This window comes from Vicugna pacos, chromosome 8, assembly GCF_048564905.1.
Source record: "Vicugna pacos chromosome 8, VicPac4, whole genome shotgun sequence".
NCBI lineage: Eukaryota > Metazoa > Chordata > Mammalia > Artiodactyla > Camelidae > Vicugna > Vicugna pacos.
Genome location: NC_132994.1, coordinates 65,108,209 through 65,129,328, shown reverse-complemented (window position 1 = coordinate 65,129,328; position 21,120 = coordinate 65,108,209). Strand labels below are relative to the sequence as shown.

The 21,120-nt window shown below is 41.9% G+C and overlaps 1 protein-coding gene across 4 annotated transcripts in view; it reads right to left on the bottom strand.

Moving 5' to 3' along the window:
* The window catches only part of PLEKHG1 (pleckstrin homology and RhoGEF domain containing G1), a 211,015-nt gene that overhangs the window by 59,914 nt on the left and 129,981 nt on the right, over positions 1-21,120 (bottom strand). The gene's annotated exons all lie outside the window — the stretch shown is intronic.

Here is a 21,120-nt window from a genome sequence, read left to right as displayed (position 1 = left end):
GATAAAGTACCAGAAGTCTAATCTTCACATCAATCTCATTTCTTTCTCTATAGACATTCATGGAGGAGGAAGAAGATATAGCCAAAGAAATGGGAGTGGGGGTCTTTGGCCGACCCATCAGGCTGGAAACAAAAGCTCTTACTGTGGGAACAATGTTGTCCCTGAGTCTATATAATGTAGCCTCCCCGGCCCCACCCCACCACAGAGAACTGTATTGAAAATACAATGTATCATCCACAGGACAAAACCTTTCTGCCAACATTGTTGGAGAGTGTGGGGATAGGGGAAGAGAGAGGAGGGGGAAAGAGAAGAGAAAAAAAAAGAGGAAAGGAGACAAGAAGAGAAAGGGGGAATAAAGCGTGGAAGGGGAGAGAAAAGAGAAGACAGAGAAAGACACACATGCACAAACGAGAGTGGGGGTGGGAGAGCGAGAGGGAGCAAGCATGGAACTGAAACCTAAATTAAGTTAAAGTTAAAAGCAGCTTCTGTTGCTGATGTGATTCGGTTCTCATTCAGAGGTTTCCTAATTGATGGTATAGAGGCTGATCTTAATCAATGACATGTGGAAGTCAGTATCAATGGCTCTGAGACATTTAAGTAAAAGAAGAATAAAAAATGGGGAGCTTTCAGCCCCATTTACCTTCTATAATTGTTTCAGTACATAAGACATCAGCAAAAAATATTGAGAATGACCTTCTTGCTAAACTGTGACAAATGATACCTGCACCTGCTCAGTCCCCTCTGTTGTCTCACTTCTTCTCCTGAAAGAAGGGTGGGGTGGTAGGAGGTGCCTCTCAGGGAGGAGACAGAACAGTGGAACCTGGAGGCGGGAGCGAGGGTCGGACAGTTCTTCCCAGAAAGAGAACCTTGGGGAAGGGATGGGGAACAGGAGTTCTGTTAGAAGCAGCAGTATTGAGTAGAAAGAGCAAATATTGGGGATATTTGTTTGGCTTTCTCCAAAAACTCAAAGCAGAGTATACTTTACGTGTGAACCAGCAGTCTGCTATAATCTAGTGATACAAGCAAGATACTAAGAGACAGGACTAGCATTCATGTATTACAAGTCCTTAATGCCACTAGTTACCTATTTTTGCTATACTTCTGACAATCATTACAAAAATCAATTGTCTTTATTTACTTCACATTGACTGGATGTATATAAACATAAATAAATCTAAAAATGTATTAGAATAATTAAGAAGAAGCTGGGTGCAAATTTAACACTAAAATTAATCTCTTCTATTATCCTTACTTATAACAAGTAGAAAGTTTTTTAGAAGAGTCCCTTCTGCGATAACACTGTAAGCAAAAAACTGTAACTTTCTATTGCTTTGTTAAATATTTATTCAAAAAATTGTGCTTAGGATTTTCAAATGACATCGACAACATTCTCACCTGCAAAAGCTCTTCTTAAGACAAAGAGGTGGGCATGCCCATGAAGAGGTCCTGCTGTCTGTGGAAATGATCTTTCCATACTTATTTGAAATCTACCATTACTTTTTCTCTGTCCTCTTTAATCCTAGCATCACTTCCAGCTACCAAAAAAGGAGGAAAGCATTACTAGGGTAATCTGTGTGCTTACTGAATGTGCAGAAATACAAAATATGCTTAAAAGTCTTCAAAGTGGGCAACCAAAGAGTTTGCCAGACTGCCTGGAGTAAACCGTGGCACCAGGGTCCCAGCGGGCGCTGATGAGATCAGAAAGTGAACGGGTTATTAACCACTCCCTTGAGAACGAGCCCTCTGGTTTTCCTCGGCACTGGGCTACCTTTACTTAGCATACCTTTTCACTCCCTTTTCACTGTCCAGGTAAAGGAGCAGACAAACACAATCAGATGCGTCTATAATCCTTCAGGAGGAAAACGGAGAAGGCTGATAAAGGGGCAGAGCGATGCACGTCCTGGCAGAGCTTTAAATACTGAAAATAAGAAACGGATTCATCGCAATTACAATCTCGGCACTGCTGGTATAATTTGAAACATGGTAATTAAGGAAAATTAAATAAAGCCCAAGGGGTTTCGTGTATGGGAAAGAAAACATCGGTAAAACAAATTCACATTATTAGATCATCTGAGGTTGAAGCCCTCCTCACTGCTGTTTACTACTACTGCTCTATGATGATTATCATCATTATTCTTCCTGTTATGAGGTTTGTTGCCAGGCACTGAGCTCACTACTTGACATGCATTATCTCATTTAACCTTCATAGCAACCCCAGGAGGTGAGTTCCATTATTAATCCCATTTTACTGGTAGCTTCAAAGGTTCAGTTGCTCCCCAAGGTCACATGGAGAGTTGAATGACTCTGTATGCAAACCAGGACCAGCTGACTGTAGCTTGGCCCCCCAGACCCCATACTATCGCTTCAAAGGTTTTAGCCCTTCATTGTACGGTACACCAGGAATTGACACATTGTAATTGACTGTACTTCAATTTAAAAAAAAAAAGATTTTAGTCCTTAATACAGTATCTTTAGGTAGCAGAAGTTTGCTGCTGACTCTGGGACTAAATGTGTTTTTTTATCAGGTATCTGGCAGGAGCTCATCAAAGAGGACACTCTCACTGACTCAGTGACTGTGCGGGCCAGGACTGTCACATACTCTACCTGAATCAGTACGGGTCTATTCACAGGATGAACTCACTTCCTTCATGCGTTCCTCAGCACACATTCCAGGCCTGCTTTTCCATCAGCCAAGCACACCAGCTCTCAGCCATCTGCCATTTTCCTTTCAACAATGGCTCTTGCTTTCCCGTTCTGCTCACCTGTTCTCTTCCTTGTCACTAGTGCCTGGTTCTCTGCTCCTTCAAAACATCCCACTGTCCTTGCCAGCCACTCCAGGGTCAGGCATTCCACCCCTCTTTATTTGCATCGCTCTACAGAACTCTTCCCATAGGAACACACTCCTTTACAAAAGCAGTCATGCAGAAACACTACACATGCATCTCTCCTGCCCTCCCGGCGCCAAGCTACTTCTAAGTATGTTTCAAAAGAATTACATAATGAAGAGCCTGGAAAGCAGAGAGTTTAAAATGTATAGAATCAGGAATCACCGTCAAATGAAGATCAAACAGAAATGAAGAGAGAAACAGCAGGTCTGCAAGCACAGCTTTTGTCAGGGGGAAAGGGCTGATGCACTGAAATGAGGTGCACAAAGAGGTGCAGGACCTGTGCGGGCCGGCTTCCTTACGATGGTGGGTAAGTGGCCCTGCCAGGGGTTTTACTGCCTCACAGGGGAGCGTGCACTCTACTGAGCTTATTAGAGTAACTTCCGGCGCCCACTTTTGACAACCGTAGGTCTGGATTTTTCTCAGTGGTGCTCTGACTTCTTCCACGGAGCTCTGCCCACAAGGTTGGCTGTTGATTTCTCAGCAAAACATTTCCTGTTGGCAAATCAGACCCATACCTCACCCGAGGAATCTCAATTCTAGGGCACCAGACATTTTGAAATAAGGACACCAAATAATGGCCCATTAAAACAGGTCCAGTCAGTTTTCCACATACATATCACCAGTTAGTGTGCACTTGGCCTAATGATGTATTGGACAGTCATGAACCATATGACTTATTTAATGAGTTGGAACACTTTCTAGTCTCTGAGACAGAAACTGTGACGTAAGTCATTCTCATAGCAATTGGCCTGTATACAGTAGTTGCTCAAGCAGCTTTTCACTTGATGGAGAAGAAACATGGCCTTAGACACAAAGGCCTAGCACAATTTATGCTAATTTACTTGGACCTCTAACCTTGAAACAAACTGAAGTCTCAACCAGGCCCCGAGGCAGGGGCTACCTGGACAATATTAACCAGAGAGAGGAAAGGGCTGGAAGGTATTACTCGACTTCCCATCTGCGGAGTCACACACACTGACCCTCAAGGTCAAGCTGTTCTACTTGAAAATCGCAACACAACAAGGCTGTATATATTTAAATAAAGAACCTACATGGGGGACCCATCTCTTTACAGGCAGTTTTTCAAGGAGGATGAATGTGATTCTACTCTGGCAGTATTAGGTAATCCACTGCTAAATATGGAAATGCATAGGGGAAACTGTTCCTTTCATTGTACCAAAAACAATGAGCAGCCCTAAGGACATATCTTATTGCTTCTCCAGCTATTCTGCTGTTGACTTCATTACAGCACAATCTTAACCAGAAGTTATTTATTGACTTAGAAACAGCCAGGGGCTTGGTGACCTCCAGGGGAGCCGGAAGAGGCACCGTGCGGAGGGTAAAACGGGGTGCAGGTGGGCCAGCAGGATGGGACCCTCCCAAGAAACGTGACTTTCTCAAAGAGTGCTGGGCTTCTGGAACGGGGCGAATTCAAAGATTTCCTTGCCATACTGGAGGCCTGGTTCCAATCTGTGCCCATGGAGTAAAATGTGTGATTTGGGGAAAACTAATCTTTCTCCTCTTTTAAATCTAAAGTGCAAAGTCCATGGCCATCGTGTTGCTTAGAACTGAAAGAAAGAGAGAGAGAGGAGAGAGACCTCAGAGGATGAGGTTTCCATAAATGATTTTTGAAGAGACTGTGCACGATGAATTTCTGCAGCAGCAGTTTTACCATCTCAGCAGAAGTACACTGCAATGCTTTCCCCTGCAATAGATGCAGTTTCTGTCTGCTGCTATTTTCCAGAACAGCAGATCTATCTGAGGACAGAGTATGGCACTGGGGAAGGGACAGCAGATTCCTCCTGAAGGCTTTGGCTTCAGCGCTGGCTCTGGTGCTGTGTGGTGGAAAATGCACCAGCCACCCTGGCAGGCAGCCTGGGTCTGAGAGCTGGACCCGGGGTGGGTCATTGGCCTTGCTGACACTCACTGCTCCAGCTGCTGAGGAGGGATAACACAACTCCCCACTTGATCATCATTCTGGGGGTTAAATGACAAGGTTCACTTAAGGTGCCTGGCACGTGGTGCCCAGCACACACTGGCTGGTAGCAGCAGCTGCTGTGTGTCCGTCTGTGCCCCAGGTGTCTCCCCAGTAGGACAAGGAGATAGCCAGGCTGGAACTTCTTTTGGACCAAAAGCAAATTAACTACATTTCAATTAAAAAAAAAGTCTATGAAGCATATATGAAAAAATTTTTTAATTAAAGAAATTAACTCTATCTGTACACTGACAAATTATAATAAAAGGCTCTCCCACCCCCGTTCTCTGTCCAAGGGTATAAAGAGTGACACAGGAAGGCTAAGTGCTTGAGCAGTATTGTTGGGAGAGGGTCTGAAGATGGTTGGAAGACACACAGGCACCCAAAGCCCCGATGACACTCAAAAGTCTCCTGGACCCCGGCCCTCTCCCTTGCTATGTCCCCCGGATAATAAACGCCACCTCTCCCGCTGGTAGCTCTTCTGAAACTGAGCCCTCCTCTCGCTCACTGCTGCCCTGGTCTCCCGGCTTAGCTCCACTGGGACAACGAGGACATCCCAACTAAGCCCTCGACGGTGGTCCCACCTCCTCCAGCGTTTCAGAATGAGTCTGGTGTGATCTTTTTAAAGTTCAGATTCTTTCCATGACACCCCGCAGCCTTCAGCACACAGGGAGGGCCCTCCTGGCTTGCACCCCTACCTACTTTTCTAGGCTCATCTTTTATCACTTTCTTGCTCACACCCATCCCCCAACACACAGGCACCCACTCCTGGTACCTTCTGGGAAGTCCCGTCTTCCCATGCATCACTCATCCAGACTGTCTCTCCTTCCAGACTGTCCCTCCTAACGTTCTAACCCGTCTAACTCCTGCTCCAAGATTCGTCCAGGAATCTTTCTCTGATCCTGGCCCCCTGCCGCCCCTGTCTGGGTCAGGGGCTCCCCTGAATATTCACATTTATAATTTCATGCTAAAGGAAGTTAGAGGAATCAACACCCAGTGCTATAAAATCTCCTTGTAGCTCCTCCTCTCCCACAAAACCGACATCAGCAATGACCAGGTGTCCTGCTGTAGAATGTTTGCAGAGTGAATCCCTGTGAACTTGATCCATCTGCCACGTGCATGAAGCAGAGCCCAGAAGGCAAGGGTTAACCTAGTCCCCGGCGGATCCCTCAAGCCCTCGAAGCGGCAAAAGTTGTGCTGAATTGTAACCCAATCCAGGTTCCTCTCTACTCCCTCCCCTCCCCGTGGTCTCAGGGACAGCATTTTTACAATGCGGCCTCTCAGAGATGACAAAGGTTCCTAAACTCTGCGTCCCTTTTTAACCCTCTTCCCACCCAGCTAACTCCCGCCTTTGCACAAGAAAAGAAACATTTCCCTAATCAAAAGTAGATTAACTCTCACTCTTTTCTTTACGTGCATTTGCATTTGGAACACCATTTACAAGGCTGTAAACAGCCCCCTGGGTTGAATGATTTATCCACTGCTTTATGGAAAACGGGACAAAAGCGGCAGTCTTTTCAGCCCTTCTGTATTGATGGTAGGCGGCCGCCAGGACGACAGTGCCCCTCCTGACTCATCTCCCACTTAGAGCTTTCTGAAAGGTTAACAGCGTAACTTAAAGCCCCATTATAAAACTGGAGGAACTCTTGTAACATTACTTGTTGGTCCAAGGAGAAAAAAAGGCTCGTTTCAGAAAATATTTTAAAGTGTAGTTTAAAGGAATGGCTCATTCTGCCTCCCCGAACACAGACACACACAGACACTGTCCTTTAGGCAGCATGTGGAGAAAACAAAGGAGTAATTTTGCCTCGATGTGATTTTGCATTTGAAACTACAGACAGGCTATAGCTTCTCTCCAGTTTTTATGTGATCTACTTTGGGTGTGTGTGTGTGATTCAAGCACAAGAATCATTATGGATTCTTTTATATTAGTTTAACAAAACAGCAAATCTTAACATTCAGAACAACCATTCTTTTTTGCTTTGGGTCGGACAGATGCTTGTAACTTCTCATGCCTTTGTTATTTTCACAATATCCTCTCCTTATAGAGTAAGGATGAGTTTCACTTTTTATAAAGTGTCATCTCACTTTTGTTGAGGGATCATTTATTGTACAGGAATTAAAGTATTAAATAGTTAAGTATTAAAACTTAACTATAATTAATGAAATTATGACACATGCTACAACATGGATGAACTGGAAACATTATGCTAAGTTAAACAAGCCAGACACAGAAAGGCAACTATTGTCTGATTCTAATAAATTCATAGACAGAAAGTAGACTGGAGGTTGCCAGGGCTGGGGAAGGGGGCACGGGGAGTTACTGTTTAGCGGGTACAGAGTTTCTGCTTGGGATGATAAAGTTCCAGAAATTGATAGTGGTGATGGTTGCAAAACACTGTGGATGTGCTTACTGCCACTGAACTGTACGCTTAAAAATAAATTTCATGCTATGTGTATTTTACAACACAGAAAAGCATGTTAAAAATCAATTATCATGATTAAAAAATCATTCTGTTTATGAATTCCAGCATCCAGACAATATATTTTAGACGCTCTACCAAACATAATAAATTTTCCTGCTATTCAGGCTCATCAGTAAGGACTCAGGTTATGCTCTGGGCTGTAAGTCACAAGTGAAATTCACCAGGGTGAGGGAGGTGAGTTTGCACCCACTGTAAGTGGCCTTATGTTAATTTATTTACTAAGGAGTTCTTTCCTCTGGCTCCTTAGTGCTGTCACATCCACCTCCTCCTGCCCCATCCCTCCCCTTGCTGTGGGCTAGGAAACCAAATAATTAAGCTTATTTTAAACATGTAGAGTAAACAGGCTCTTAGTGAGAGTGTGGGGCCTCTGTTTGGGTAAAGACACAGGGTTGACTGTTTGCCGTTTGAAATATCTATTTTGGCTGCTCAAAGGACTCACTTATTTCCTGGTTACATTCTTGAGAGCTGAGGCTGTTGGAGCTATGACCTTCAGTCATCTTTAGATTTTGGCTTTTTGAATTAGACTCATTTACAGAGGATGAAGCTGAGGTCAGCCTGGTTGGACGTCCACGGGTACACGGTTGACTGTCAGCACGGGGCCAGAGCCTGGACCAGTGTTGTCTTTTGAATCAATCTCAGTTTAGCTTGGCTCAAAGCAAAATTCAATTTCAGTCTGCCATCGCAGCTCTGGCAGCCCTGTATGACACTGGAAATGAATTCCAACTACATGCAGATATGCAGGTAAACTAAGAATCCCAACAAGATACATCCTTTTTAAAATGCAAAGGTAAAATAATTTTAAGAAATATTTTAATTTTATTAATAAGAAAACTTACAATAGGCTAGCAAGAATATTATGATACTTTAAATGTACCAGAAATTACTGCCCTGGCCCTTCTAAATAATACTAAGTATGTTAATAATAATTCTCATTTGGGTGTTTACTATATGCCTAGCACTGTGCTAGCATTTTGCATGGATGATCTTATTTTCACAACAACCCTACTAATCCCATCTTACAGGTGAAAACACTGACTTAGAAAGTTTAGTAACTTATCCAAGATCACAAAGGGAAATGGCAGAGTCAGGATTTGAATTCAGTTCTTGCAGATTTTAGCTTTTCTTCATTTTCTTCACTTCATCACAGGGGCTGGAGGGTGGGGTAAACTGTGCTGCCTTTAAATATCTGTTTGCTTTATAACAAACGGAAAAAGAATCCCTTTAGTACAGTGTACCTCAACGTTGATGGCTTATTGGAACCTGGAGAGCTTTAAGAAAAAGTGACATCACCCTCGGAGATTCAGATTTCATTAGCCCAGGGCGCAGCTTAGAGGGGAGGAGTTGCAAAAGCGCCCCAGGTGATACGCAGGTGCAGCCTCTGCTTTAGAAAAACCCTATTTTTTAGCTGCTCCTCCTAATCATATTTCTTAGGTGATATTCTTTAATTCTTCAAATAACAGCCCCTTTGATTGACACAACATTGTAAAATGACTATAACTCAATAAAAAAATGTTGAAAAAAATAATAGCCCCTTTGAACCTCTTTAAAAGGACTTACTATCCTTAGGGTGAATCAGCCTGTGACCTGTTAGCTGTGAGTTTCTCATAAGGGAACTTTACGATGTTTTACTTTTTCCTATTTTTGAAGTAGGCATTTTATTCCAGTGGATTTTCTTGCCAAAAGTAGTATCTAGAACATTCCAGACAATTTTGAATATCAAGTAAATGTATACAATTTATCAACGACCTTCTTTACCTTCTTCCTTTTCCTATAGGACCTGGAACTTCAGAGCCAGCTCCTACTTCAGACCAGGAGTTGGCACAACAGGGTCCTAGAGTATCAACTGGTCTGTTAATTATCAAAAGTAGACCAGCCCAGACCCTCTGGTCTTGCAGGAGACGATTTCTCATCCTCAAAAAGCTACCTCTTAGTGTGCTAGGGGAAAAAGGGGCAATTCCACAGGTTGCTTGATACTGTCCCAAGAAGGTGCTAAGGAGGTAATCTTAAGTTTTCCCACTTCTCTGTATCACTGCTCTGGTGTTGTCTGAGCTCTGTGGTGTCTAGATACAGGAGCAACAAGCTCCTCTCTTTACACGTGGTCCATGTCGATTTCATCCTTGTCAATGGCTGAGATGTAGACAGCTGGGCAATAAAAGTCCTGTGTTCCCAGAAACTTTCACTAACATGTATGAGAACCCTCCTTACTTGGTATGGAAGGGGCGTTCAATAAATGCTTCCTACATTTTTCTCCTGTTTCTAAATGAAGTGGCTGGGAGACAGGACTTGGATACAGTCCTGGCACTGCCAACACTCAGCTTCAGGGTTTAGGACTTGAACAGCTTTCAGCTGTTGAATATCTACACTATTCTGGATCCGTGCAAACCACTTTACAGGCATTCCCTCCTTTCATCCTCATGACATCCTATGAGGTATGCAATATCTTTCATTTTAAGGAGGAGAAGCTGAAGGTTACAGAAGTTAAGAAATCGCTCAGGATCAAAGGTAATAGGTAGCAGAACTAGGATTTGCATCCAGTTGGAGAGATCACTTGGTTCTCTGGATCTCTATTTCCTCACCTATAAAAATGACTGATTAAAACTAGATAATTCATTCAGCAAGCATTTACCAATGGCCTATTAAGTGTCAGATACAGTGTTGACTCCTAGGAATAGAAACTTACTCACACACCTCGCTCTTTCAGAATCTATAGTCAGACCTCCCCGAGTTATTTTCCAGTTCTAAAATTGTGTGATTCCACTTAAAAATTCTGTGCAATTTGAAGCAATCTAAGTGTCTACCAACAGAAGAATGGATAAACAAAATGTGATATGTACATACAATGGACTATTATTCAACTTTAAAAAGGAAGAGGATTCTGACACATGCCACAACATGGATGCACCTTGCAGACATTGTGCTGAGTGAAATAAGCAGTCACAAAAGGACAAGCACTGTATGATTCCACTTATGTGACATACCTAAAGTGGTCAGAGTCCTAGAACCAGCAGAATGGCGGTTATCGGGAGCTGGAGGGAGGGGAGAATGGGGAGTTACTGTTTAACAGGCAGAGTTTCAGTTTTGCAAGATGAAAAGAATTCTAGAGATTGGTTGAACAACATTGTGAATGTACTTAATGCCACTGAACTGTACACTTCAAAATAGTTAAGATAGTAAACTTTATGTTATGTGTATTCTTCCACAATTTTTAAAAATAAAAAGGATTGGCTGAGGCTTTGGGAAGAAGGAGTGAAGAGTTAATGGTTAATGGGTACCCAGTTTCAACTTGTGGTGACAGAAAAGTTCTGGAGATGGATGGTGGTGATGGTTATGTAGTTCAGCGTACAACAGTGTAAATGTACTTACTGTCACTAACCTGTATACTCAAAATGGTTAAAGTAATAAACATTATGTATATTTTAACACAGTTTAAAAAAGAGATTTAAAAAAAATTCCACGTGAGCTGCTGTATAGAACAGTCCCCCTTAAGTGGCAAAGTTGTGGTGGGCAGAGGAGAAATCGAAATGATCAGAAAATGATTAACTACTAAGCTATGTACACTGACAAGTCCCGCATCAGTCCAGGTCGCCTCTTCCCTCTTCCCTAGGCATTACAGAGCAGGGCTGCTTCAACATCACCTTGCCTTAGGCTTGTCAAAGGACCCAGGTAAATTGTTCTATGTAGTTGGTTTCAGAAGCAGCATCTTTTCTTTGGAAGAAATTCCCAGCCATGGGAAACTTCTCCCAACCAAAGGTTGGTTTGTTTAGAACACAATTTCCTGAATTCTGTAATTTTCTACCCACTCAGTCTAATGGACTATTTAAGATGGCACACACCCAAAAGGCAGCATAATTCTACCCCAACTGAACACGACCTGTTTTAGCAAATCTTCAATAGAATTTTGCCCACAGGCAGTCTTTGAAATATATTAGCAGTTCTTTAGCAGACCAGTAATAATAGCTGCCCAATCACCTGAGTTAACTGAAGGTTTTGAAATGCTTTTTCATTCAAATGAAAATCAAAATGTTGCCTTAAAAGAAAAGCTTAATAGAATGGGAAGAGACTTTTTAGTTGCACATGTTTTTTCCAAGTGCTCGATCTCACAAAAGAAATGCATGTACTCAGTTATGTCTGTGAAATGTATAGAAAAATAGTTTCTATTTTCTTTTTTTCCTGAATGACACAGTAAGTCTATCCTTTCCTTGAATACATTGTCTAACTCTGAATCTGCAAGTGTAGGTGGAAAATATTCTAATTTTAATATCAGAAACATACTAATATTTACCCCTTAAATCTCCCTGGTGTAATAAGAGTTTCATAAACAGCAAGGGCTACAGCTTGTGAGGAGTATTTGGCTGAATTGCGAAAATCCTTTCAGTAAAAGAAAAATTTCCTACAACTCCACAACACTTGTATTTTCAAGTAATCATATTTTTGGGTCCAAGATTAGGGTAAAAAAATTTGTTAGTGTTCAGAAATACGAATAAACTCTCAAGTTGCTAAGAGAGCTTGAGATTCTTTTAAACCATTTCTTTCTTATAGGGTGGAAATAAAGTGTTTTAGGGACATTTGTCATTTTCTTTATCAGTCCTATTGAACACAAATGGAGACCATGTGTTTTGACAACAGGTATAGTGTTCTTTAACCTTCTAGTCTGAGCAGAGGGGGACGGGGGAGAGGTGAGACCTATTTGTAGCAAGTCATAATACTGCAGAGAGTAAATATGGTCAGTTCTTCTCTAACATTTGAAAATACGAATTTGTTCCCACATGATTAATATACTAAATTTGAATTAAGTTCAAATTTCTCAATTTTGCTTAGGTAGGATCACAGCCACGATAAACACTAGGTGAACACAGAAAAGCACACCCACTTCCGGAGAGGAGCAGAGGAATACAAACACACACACACACACCCCTGCAAACACCCATCAGGTACCTCAGTCCACCTGCATGCCTTAGGAGAGCCACACCTCTCCATGTCAGGTGTATCAATATTGCATCAAGGTCAGGTAAACCTACATCCTAACAACTCAGAAACTGCAACCCTGCAATGGCTTCTTCTCTCTTTAGGGGGGAGGTTTATTTATAAATTAGGTTTATTTATTTTTTATTTTTAGAGGAGGTACTGAGGACTGAACCCAGGACCTCATGCATGCTAAGCATGTGCTCTATCACTTGAGATATACCCTCCCCTTCTCGCTTTAATTTTTCTTTCTTTCCTCTTAGCCTATTGTATATTTTTACCTTTCTGTTCTTTTCCATCTTTATTGTTCTTTTTTCTCACTTTTTCTCTCACTCCCTTTTGTTTCCTTCCTCTCACAGAGGGTGGCAGGTGTGGGAACCAGGTGGCTTCTACAGGAAATTTCAGGGCTTTTTTTACAAGGTGAAGTATCATATTTACCATAGTAGGTATGTATTTCTTAACCATTTAACACGTGTAAAACTGTCTCCATTTTTGTTCGATTCCTTTCTTTCTTTGTGTCACTGATGTTTCTGAGTGTTGTGCTTGGAACCCATTTTTCCCCTATTATGATTTTGCACAGTGAGTGATTTTTAGGCTCACATATGTCATATGTCAAATTATAGCACTTTGAGACTTGTACAGCTCTTTCCCTCTACCATCTGCACTCTCTCTTTCTTGGGTCTTAGGCATATGACATGAGAGCTAAAAACAATCTCCTTCTATAATCTATTTTCAGATCATGAATTCTTGCAACCTTGGAAAAATGCCCTACAGAGCTTGACACAGGGCCTCCAAATCCCTGGATATCCTTAGACTGACCTCAACTATTCATTCTGGCCCCAAGTTTCAAGAAGCAAGCCACAGTCAGGATCATCAGGAACTCAAGGGTGACTTTCCATTACCTAAGGTTTAGTATTTCTCAAGGAGCCAAGGGGGAACATCACTAAATCCCTAATTATTATACCAACTGGTAATCATTATGCTATGGCTACAAAGTTCTTAGTATTTTGAAAATTGTACTCCAGGTAAAGGTTAACAACATAAACAGACTATTCTTTATCAATGGTAAATTTACTTTGTCCAAGTTCACCTCTGAAAAGATGCAAGTTGACTTCAACTTCTCGTGGAAAACCATTCATCATGATGTCAGTTGATTTGGGGTGGGCAAGGCCTAAGAATGTATTAGAACAACTTGAACAATTTGATTTTTCGTTGCTTACTTTTTCTTCAAGTGTCCATAGTTCTCATTTTGGCTTCTCAGAATAGTTATAGCAATGAGTTTAGAAGAAGGGCAGGGCAGCAAAAAGGAGGGCATTCAATTTTCTTATAAATTTTATCAATGTGGCAGTATCCTTGCAGCTTCTAAGAATCATCAGTCTATGAAGGCATTAGTCCATTAGCCTCATTGACTTCAGCCTCCTCAGAAGGTTCGGGAACAGTAGCAAGATAAGCAAAATCCCTGCCTTTGAACTATGTTAGACCCAGCAGCCTTCTTTTTAAACTGAAATGCTACCTACTGTATTCAATAATCCCAAAGAGCCCTATTGGCAAGTCATGTGGACAGAAATAACTATAAAAACAAAAGGGGGAGGCAGTTAGGAATGATGGCAGAAAAAGGGGTGGTGGTGATGGAACAGGCGAGGGGGAAGCAAGAGAAGGTCCAATTGGTTTGAATCTTTTCCAGGCCCTAAACGAAGAATTCCATTTAAAACATTTATTTATTATATATTTATTATTATTATTTAGTAGAGTATAATCTCAGCAGTAAGCATCGTCAAAATCTCTCCTGCTTTCTTCTTTTTTTAAAATTATAGTCAGTTTATAGTGTTGTGTTAATTTCTGGTATACAACGTAGTGATTTAGTTAGATATATACATGTATATATATTCCTTGTCCTATTCTTTTTCATTATAGGCCATTACAAGGTCTTGAATATAGTTCCCTGTGCTCTACAGTAGGACCTTGCTGTTTCTCTATTGTATGTATAGTACGTAGTACCTGCAAATTCCAATTCCTGCTTTCTTCTTTGTGTATTTTTGTTTTTTAGTGCTGGTGGTGGGATGCATGGTGTAGGTTTTACAAAGAGAAGGTTTCGTTCTATATTGTGGAGACTGGCAGTTGCTCACACAAATGTTTCCTACCTTCTTTGAGCACGTGGCTAGACCATACCTCCAAACTTATAGTCTGATGTGGAATGAGAGATGGGGTGAGCCATTCCTATGCCTGTCCCAGAAACCCTCCCTGCCTCCCCCTTCCCCCCACCCCATGCATGTCTCCATGTCCTCTCGCCCTTCCAGCTGACTGAGATGGAGCAGACTCCAGCCAACCTAGGGAGCCACGTGCTGAAGGTGACAGAGCCTCATCCGTTTGGGTTCCTCAATGACCGTGCGGAGAAGCAGCACTCCCGCTAACCTGCGCACGCACGCACACACACACACACACACAGGACTGTAAAAGGAGAAACTTCTATTGCATTAAGTCACTGAATTTGGGGGCTTACTTGTTACTGTGGCTTAGCCTACCTTTATACACTGTGTGTTCCAAATCTTGAGAACGTTGGTTCCCAACCAAGGTACTTTTGTCTCTCAGGGGCTATTTGGCAACATCTAGAGGCATCTTTGGTTGTCATGAGTAGGGACGGTGGTGGTTCTATTAACATCCAGTGGGTGGAGGCCAGGTTTGCTGCTAAATGTCCTACAATGCACACGACTATCCGCCGCGAACAAGAATGATCCAGCCCCAGGTGTCTGCTGCGCTGCTGTTGCAGCAGCCTGCTCTGGAGGACTTAGCAAGGAAGCCCCAACCCTTGAGCTCTCTGCTAGAATCTAAGAGGAAAATTTGTAGTAACAGTGTAGTAGCAAAGGGGGGCTTTAGGGGGAACTTGGGTCCCAGTTCCACCTTTACTGCTAGCCATTTACAGAGCTTGGACAAGTTACTTTACCCCCTGAACATGTAATCTTCTTGTGCATGGAAAATTCTAATAGCACCCCCGTGACGGGGCTGTGGGTGAGGCCATCAGTGCCTGATATACAGTAAGTACTCAGATATTAGTTGCTGTTCATGTTACATTTTAGTGTTTTTGTTGTGATTAAGGCACATAACGACAAAATTGAGAAGCCACAGCTCTGCAGTATGCTTACACCTGTTGGGATCCATTAAGGTGGTGAGAATGGTCACAAAACTTAAGGTTTCGCAATGGTGATGCTTGCTGTCTACCATGCCCCCAGGAGAATCTGACCAATACAGTTATTTTGAATAATTTTCCTAAGTTTTGACTCAAGATCTGGCCATAACAATTTGGAGTGAAGAAACTGACATCATTCATTAAGTACACACGAACTCTCATGAACAGCTGGTAGCTACTTTGCACAGCAGCTCTGCAAACAGCTTACTCTGCTTTTACTAAACGTTGCCCAAACTATTTTCCATGTTCATTAGCAATCAATTAGAAGGTTTTCAAAGAACATTAAAAATGGTCTAAAGAAGTAAAAGGCCAGGTCCCTGTCCACCCTCCCATGTTAGACTGCAACCAGTCAAAGAGGTGAATACCACAAACCATGTGTTCCCCTCTTCTAAGTTTCTGTCACTGTTAAGGCGGCGAGAGATGAGAGTGGAGTAGGGAAGAAGGTGGCTTAACAACAATGGCAAAGAGGCTTGGAAATGAACAGAAAGTGAAGTTTGGGGGGCTTAGGTACAGCGGTTCATATACTATTTGAGGTATAACTTCTCCATCAGTAAAAAAAAAAAAAACTACTTTAACAGGTTTGCTTTGAAATTACAATAGATCTTAAATGGTTTTAGGAAAGATTTCACCCACCATGATGAAAGCCGTTGGAAGGAAACATAAAGCGACACATTCAAATAAAAGTGCTCAAATGCCACGTAAAAGAAAAAGCACATTAAGCTGTGCCAAGCACTACAGTGTGTCAGTTCCTTATTCAGTCCACCCACATAGCAAGCCCTCAATAAAAACCAATCCCTGCCAAGCCCTACACTCTAGCATTGCAACGCACATTTCCCTCAGTGTTCAAAAAACATTCATCTAAATGAATCTCCTAAAAAGTGTCAATATAATAAGTCATTTAAACTGGAGGGCAAGTGTTGAGCGAAGACATCCGCAAACGAAAGACAAGCAAACCTACAAGAATTCACCTCCTCTCAACAGCCGCCGCCCTTGGTTCAGGACCTTTCCTGTCTCGTCAAGGATCCTGAGCAGTTAGGCTGGCCCGGGGAATGCCCGTGGCCCATGTGAAGCCATCCTTTTACAGCCAGGGGGAAAGAGGAGCAGAGACACAAACTGACCTTCCTACACCAAACCACCTTCTCTCTCCAACAGAATCAATAGGAAGCCAGGCTTCAAGAGAAACCACCTCGGAGCTGGACAGTGTTGTCCTTGAGGGCTGGAGCAGGACAGACGCCAACTCAGATTCCACGTTGTCCAGGTTTTGGTCACCTCTCAAGCCTGAGACCTAAGTCTCCAGGCAGAGCAGACGGTAGAGTCACTTACAAACTCCCTGGGCACAGATTTGGGAGAGGCTTTCTTCTCAAGTGTAAGACAGCTCGCTCTTCTTCCAACTAACTTGATAGCTCCGGCGTGAAGGGCAGCCTGTTCTCTAAGCCATGGTAACGGGCAGAATACTTTCCACTGTGTTTCACGTCACTAGCTGTGTGAAAAGCATCCTTCTCTCCTCCACCTACCCTGACATTGTCTGTACGATCACGTAAGAAACAAAGAGTCTGTGTACACTAATAACTACAAGAGCTGGGGGTGGGAGAGTAACGGTCCAGTCCTCGTTCAGCCACAGCTTTTGAATAGTGGTGATGCTTTTGACAAGGATGGCTTAAGGCTCTGGTTCTTTACCTTTTACACATTAAGGAGTTAGTATTCTAGCCTTATCCTTTAAACACACTGTATGGATAAAGGGGCTTTCAAAAGGATTTCAACTTTCTAGAATATGATCAAAAGAAGTAAACTCATGTGACTTTAAATATTTACCCACTTTTTCCTCATTAAGTTACACATGTCCTCAGTATCCCCAAAGATGATTTAATTTAGCATTTCTTATACTTCAAAGATGCCATTTTGTAGTAGGGATGTAACTTCTAATTACACAGTATTAAACGATGTTATGATCTATTTTAAAACTTCCCTAAAAGGTTAAAACAGGCCATGAACTATATCTGGGGCCAAGTCTTATGAGCTGTCAAAGGCTCTTTTTATAGATCATTTAGAAAGATTAAAGAAACCCACTCAACCCATGAGTGTCTCTGCTCAGTCAATCTAAGTTCTCATTAAACATGAAAGAAATCCTTATTTCCTACTTTCCAACTGTGCATTTCTCTCTCTCCACAAATTGTATCATTGGAGATTTTACTTTTAACTTTTAAAATTTGCTTTCATATTTATTATCTCATTTTATCTGTGAATGGTATTAGGAGCCATATATAGAAATGGAAATAAGAGAACCATTGTTTCTTTGCGTATGACTCGTAGTCAAGACCTCACCTCTCTCTCAAATGTCAAGTGTATAAAAAGCAAACGACTAGGATGCTGGACAATGGAGCTGAGGATGGAGCAGCCATGGTGAGGGGACAGGGGGCACAGAGTGAAGGGTCTGGGGAGGGACACAAGCGATGAAGACCAATAGCAATTAAGAACAATAAACTTTTTTTCAGCTGAATTTTCCAAAAGCATTATTTGTTCATTTCTGAATCCCTAAATGGCATGCGAAAGGAAAAATGCTGATCTATTTGGGATTATTTTAATATAACGTCTCCAGGTAGGGAAAGTAAAACAGACATCCTTCTTTGCATTGTAACCAACATCGGGAGTCCTGTTGCCCAGATAAGGTTAGAAGGATCTCTTCTCAGAAATAAGCTACTCTGTTGCTATTTGGGACCATGTGAGCTATCAAAGATACTGTGTTAATATCTTTTAAATCATTGTATACCAATTATCTTTTCCCAAAATGTTTCTGATAATAAATTCCAAAAACAAAATCTAAACCTGAGTGGTGAGGATTATGTATGGACAGGATGTATGACAAATAAAACATACCACTCATGGGGGAAATCAATTAAACCGAGAATGACTATTGAAGGATGTCAGCTGGTGGGAGTGGAATAAAGCTCAGCGCAGACAGTCTGAAACTGCTGCCGCTTAAAGTGAAAAACGACTTACACGTTATCTCTATAAACAATTAGACCCTTTGTTATTTTCAGAAATAATTCTTTCTAAGCAAGAGTCAACTAAAAAACTCTATCTTAGGTGTAGTGAGAATGATCATGGCAGGCTGTTACTGAGTAGCCCTTTTCCCAATTAAAAATTCTGCTCTTGAAAAATCGAGCCTTTTAGAGAAGTCAGTTACAGAATTATAAAAATAGGTTATAAGTGGATCAAGGAAAACAGATTTGAAGGAATTGATACTTGCTGTATTTTAAAAGAATACTCATCCTAACAGTCTTTATTGGGGACAGTGGTTGCAACCAGGAAAATAACTGGTTACTCTTCATGAAGGAAAGAACTAGACAAGACGGGTCTAACCACTCTGTGAACATCGTGATCTTGAGAAGCAGAGGTGGTCACACACAAAAGTGTGTGAAGAAGAGACTGAGATGATGCATCTCAATCCGAAGAGTTTCTGAACGTTTTTAGGTCGGGAGGGGAAGTGACTCGAAGCCTTCTGGCGACTTCTGAAACTAAGCAGCATCTCCTCCTCCCCACCTGGGTGCTCCTTCCACATTTCGGACATTTCTACCCTCCTTTGCCTTTCCTCTGCCAAATTGTGTGTCACCTCAGCTTTTCCACGGATTCTTTGGAACTGATCCAATTGCATTCGAAATAATAACACTGGAATCAACCACTTAAAATGATTTTTTTCCTAATTAAATTCCTGCTGTGGTGAATTACTCATCTGTTTGTTTTTTGTGAAAGGCCCAGGGAAAACAGAGCTGTATATGGTGTTTACACTCCACTAGCAAATTCAGAAGAGGCCTGTGATGATGGTAGTTTCCACTGACTAATTGCTCTCGACGTGTCAGGCACTGTTGCAGGAGCTGCTAATATATTATCTAATTGAATTCTCATAATAACAACCCCATAAGGGAGGTATTATTTATTAGTCTCATTTTACAGTTGCTGAAATGTGGGCACACATTTAAAGTCTAAGACATGGGTTGGGACACCATGGCCTTTGTGGCCCTGAAGTTTTCCTAGAGCTTTCACACCCCTTCATGGACAGAGTGTCTCTGGCTGCTGTCAAGCTACATGGTGGAACTGAGCAGTTTGGACTGACACCTCAGGGCCCAGAAAGCCTAAAATATTTTCTAGCTGGCCCTTTATCTATATAAAGTCCTCCAACCCCTAGTGTAAAACATGGTTACTTCACTGATCAAGAAAAAATGGCGAGAACAATTGGGGAGCTTGGAATAAAACTCCTGCTGAAACTTGCTTAGAAAAAAATCTGTCTTGATCCGATTTCTTTCATATACATCTTGCCTTATTTCTTCTCCCCTAAGGTTTGTCAACCAGTCTCCGAGACAAGCGTGTTCACAGAATATTAGCTTAGTAAGTGAAGGTTTCTCTCTCAGTACGGCGAGTTTTGACTATGTGGAAAAGCTTCCAGGAAAGAAAGAAGAAACGATCGACCAAAGAAAGCTTTGACAATCACACATTTCCTGAGAGGTTTCAAAGTTTTTGGCAGTTTCACAGGTATTTCTTCTTAAGTACAGATGACATCATTGTTGGAATTAAGGAAACAGTTGGCCTGGTTTCTTCTACATATTGTTTTGGTTGAGGCATCAATTGATTTTTCTATTTTTACCGAGAAGCTATGTCATAACTATTTTTAGTAGACAGTGTCTGGTTCTATCATTTGTGGAACTCAACACACAATCATGTCTTAGAATTTTTTTTCCCTTAAAGCTCAAAGAATGTATGTATTTGGTGGAGAATGTCCTCATCAGCAAATACTCCACTCTACTCTGAAACACATTTTAGATTAAAAGTCTAAAACAGGAAGTAGACGCTAGCAAATGCTTCTACTACAATACTAGGCAGCAAAGGGAGGGCAGCTGTATCAACTTGCCTTTGAACTATTAACATTTCAAATCATTAATTGAGAATGAATTAACATCTGAACTGCTCTGGTAATTTTTACTTTATCCCTAAAAACCTATCTATAAATCAAAGTCAAATGAGTAACTGAATTTCCAGAGTTGGCGATCTGGTACCTGAGCTGGGCTCAACTTGCAGGGAGTCAAAGAACTTATGCAAACTTGTTTACTACGAAAGTGAAGAAAGCAAACGCCCCAAGTCCAGGGTTTTTCTCTACATACCCTTCACCACCTTCCCCAAACACTAACCAATACAGAGAACAAACAGCATCACGGCCCTTCCCAAGCTTGTTTGCACAAAAGAATCACCTGGGGATCTTCCACAATTTTCTCCCACCCCCAGGCCATGCCCGAGGCCCATGAAAAATCACAGTCCTGGAGGTGAGGCCTCAGGAAGTTTTGGAAGCTCCAGACATCAGTAGACAATTGTGATTAAAGTGAAGATCGCCAGATGGGCTCAGTCAGTACAAACCTGACACCGGCAAGTCAGGAAACCTGAATTCCTACTCCATTCTCTGCTCCACTCTCTGCCAGGCACTCAGATCTTCCGTGCAGGATTTACTAACACAACATATGGGTGTCTGAACTGGTACCATCATTCTTGCTTCTAGCACATAATCCAATTATTAATGCAAGTATTAAGAGGATTCTAACACAGTGAATACAGTCCTAGGGTTTCTCTTAAGTTATGATC